The sequence below is a fragment of the Phaseolus vulgaris genome, chromosome 7, assembly GCF_051622355.1.
Source record: "Phaseolus vulgaris cultivar YP4 chromosome 7, ASM5162235v1, whole genome shotgun sequence".
Lineage (NCBI taxonomy): Eukaryota > Viridiplantae > Streptophyta > Magnoliopsida > Fabales > Fabaceae > Phaseolus > Phaseolus vulgaris.
Genome location: NC_143504.1, coordinates 22934199 through 22937983, shown reverse-complemented (window position 1 = coordinate 22937983; position 3785 = coordinate 22934199).

The window sequence follows — 3785 nt, the reverse complement described above, 5'->3', positions numbered from 1 at the left end:
GTTTGGGGTCGAGGCGCGTAAGTTTTTGGGTTTTATGCTCACTGAGCGGGGGATAGAGGCGAACCCCGACAAGTGTGCGACGATTCTGGCAATGAGGAGTCCCGCCTCGATGAAGGAAGTTCAGCTGTTGACGGGGCGGATGGCCACTCTGTCCAGATTCGTATCCGCTGGAGGAGATAAGGGACACCCTTACTTCCAGTGCTTGAAAAGAAACAGTAGGTTTGATGGAAGAGGGCCAAGCACACCCTTCCATGAAAGGCAAGAGCCAAGTCAAGAACGTCTAGACCACAAGGCAAGAGCATCTAGACCATCCAAGACCAAGCTAGGAGCGTCCAAGACCAAGCTAGGAGCGTCTAAAGATCAAGCTAGGAGCGTCTAAGACCAAGCTAGGAGCGTCTAAGACCAAGCTAGGAGCATCTAAGACCAAGCTAGGAGCATCTAAGATCAAGCTAGGAGCGTCTAAGACCAAGCCAAGAGCGTCTAGAACAAGAAGACTTGGATCAAGCTATGAATGGAAAAAGGCCTAATAGCACATATTCCGTGAAGGCCCATCAAGTGTAGTTTAGCTTTAAATGAGGTGTAAATAGCATAACCATGTGGACAATTGTTTAATTTTCTGCACATTAGAATTAAGGAAGCATTAACCTTGATTAGCTAAAGGTTTCTAGAAGCCTTTACTAATAAAGGACCATGTGCACCCATGTGCACCCATGTGCTTCACATTTACATTTCATTTGGCTTACATTTGTGTAGCATTTAGGTCATCAAATCTGGTCCTCCTTAGCCTATAAAAGGAGGGGCCAACCTCATGTATTGCAAGTTTATTGTGAGTAAAGTTATGCTGCCATTTTGTGCCAAGGTTTGCTTCTCCCTAGAACTCTAGGCTCTAAACTTCACATTCTTCACCTTTCCTTGGGCTGGCCGAACCTCCCAATGTTCATACACATCATGCACCTTCAAGATCAACATCATTCTTAGGAGGATCTTGCACACACACATCCATAGCTTCCGCACCATCTCTTACATGATTCAAGAAGAACTTCATGAATTTTGCCATCAAGGTTTACGTGGACAGAGGAGTGCGAGGCGGCATTCCTCAAGCTCAAGGAGTATCTGGTGGCTCCTCCCGTGCTTTGTAAGCCACAGATAGGCGTGCCCCTCCGGTTATACTTTGCGGTGACCGAGTGGGTGATCAGTGCTGTGCTTGTTCAGGAGCAGGACCAGACCCAGAAACCTATATACTTCGTGAGTAAGGTCTTGCAAGGGTCGGAGGCGAGGTATCAGTCTTTAGAGAAGGCGGCTCTGGTAGTGGTGTTCTCGGCCAGGAGGCTCCATCACTACTTCCAAAGGCTTACGGTGGTAGTAATGACGGACCTCCCCATCCAGAAGGTGTTGCAAAAGCCAGATGTCGCAAGAAGGATGGTCTGTTGGGCGGTGGAGCTATCTGAGTTTGATATTCTGTATGAGCCCAGAGGGTCCATCATGGGGCAAGTGTACGCAGATTTCTTGGCGGAGCTCTTGCCAGGAAGCACACAGCAAGAGGAAGAGGTTGGCTCCCAGTGGGTGCTCTCGGTGGATGGGTCCTCCAACCAGCAAGAGAGTGGAGCCGGCGTGGTCCTGGAGGGGGGCAAAATGGTTTGCTGATCGAGCAGGCCCTGAGGCTTGCGTTCAAAGCTAGTAGGAACCAAGCAGAGTACGAGGCCCTAATAGCTGGGATGCTCTTAGCCAAAGAGCTGGGTGCACGGAGCCTGCTCGCCAAGAGTGATTCGCAGCAGGTCATGGGGCAGGTGGCCGGGGAGTACCAAGCCAAGGATCCGCAGATGGCTACATATTTGAAGTATGTCCAAGTGCTGAAAGGGGCGTTCGTGGCGTTCGAGTTGGTCCATGTCCCGAGAGAGCAAAATGCCCGTGATGACCTGCTCGACAAGCTGGCCAGCTCAGACAAGGGGGGAAGGCAGAGGATGGTCATCTAGGAGAACCTCAAAACGCCGCGAACATTTGTGGTGGATAACAGGGTGGACGTCCTTCAGATCAGTGCGTTCAAGGAAAGGCCGAGGAGTTATCGGTCCTTGATTCAGGACACGGCGAGGGCCCCCAGTATAAGTGTTTACCTTGCCTCGCCAGAAGGGGAGGACCCCATGCAGGTGTGCGTCCTGGAAGAAGGGGACACGTGGATGACGCCCTATAGGCGCTACATCGCGGATGGGATCCTCCCAGCAGAGCCCGAAGAAGGCAAGAAGATAAAGAGAAATTTCACGAGGTACACCCTCGTGGATGGAGCACTGTTTAGACACGGGTTCACGCACCTGACCTTGACATGCGTGAGTGGAGATGAGTGCACGAGGATAATGTCTGAGGTCCATGAAGGGATTTGTGGGAGCCACGTAGGAGGAAGGTCTTTGGCGCCCAAGGTGGTGCGTGCAGGCTTCTATTGGCCAACGGTGAGGGAGGACTGCGTAAGGTACGCCCAGCAGTGCAAGCAGTGCCAACTGCATGCCGATTGGCACAAGGCGCCCCTAGAAGAGCTGAGGTCAATTTACAGCCCATGGCCTTTCCACACGTGGGGAATTGACATTCTGGGGCCTTTCCCATTAGCAATAAGGTAGATGAAGTACTTGATAGTTGCTATTGAGTACTTCACAAAGTGGATAGAAGCAGAGCTGGTGGCATAGATCACCGTACACAAGGTACAACACTTTGTCTGGAAGAACATTATGTGTCGCTTTAGTGTACCGAGGCACCTTGTCTCGGACAATGGTACTCAGTTTGCAAGCCAGCAGCTGGGAAAACTGTGTACAGAGATAGGCATCAAGCAAGTGTTCGCATCTGTCGAACACCCCTAGACGAACGGACAGGTGGAGTCCGCCAACAGAATCTTGCTGAGGGGGTTGAAGAGGAGGCTTGAGAAAGCCAAGGGAACTTGGGCGGAGGAAGTGCCCAGGATAGTGTGGGCTTATCACACCACGCCCCAAACTTCCACCATGGAGACGCCGTTCAACCTAGTATACGGATCGGACGTCATGATCCCAGTAGAGATCCACGAGAGCTCACCGCGTTTCCAGAGTTTTGTGGCTGAGGAGTCCAACGAGGAGAGGAGGGTAAATCTAGATTTGTTGGACGAAGCTAGAGAAGAAGCGAGAATAAAGGCTGAGGCCGTTAAGAGAAAAGTGGAGCATCAGTACAACTCCAAGGTGAAGCCTCGACAGTTCCAAGTGGCTGACTTGGTCACAAGTAAGGCTCATCCATATGAGTTGGAGAACAAGCTTGTCCCCCAAGTGGACCGGGCCCTTCAGAGTAACCGAGGCTCGGGGGAACGGGTCGTACAAGCTTGAGACTCTGGAGGGAGGCCCCATCTCGCGCACTTGGAACGCGGCAAATTTGAAGTTTTATTTCAGTTAAAAACTCTATGTAGTGTACAGTTCAAGGGGACACTCTTTTTCCCTTTCGAGGGTTTTTTTAATGAGGTTACCCAAGTAAAAATCAGTTTGAGCATACATTGTCTTAAGTTTTCCTTATTACGATGTAAAGAAACACTAAGAAGAGATAACGCGGTTCAGTAAGAAACGAACCCACCACCTTGGTGTTTAGACACCTCGAGGGGAGATGCAGGGGTGCCTCCCTCGGGCGTGGGCACCAAGGACAAAAAGGAAGTTCAGAGCAGTGGAGAGCCAGGTGCCTTGATGCAGATACACGCCAGATGGGAGAAGCGCTATCCTTTGGGAAACCTTCTCCTTGGGCGTAAACGCCAAGTCCCTGCTCATCTTGGTGTTTAGACACACCAGGGA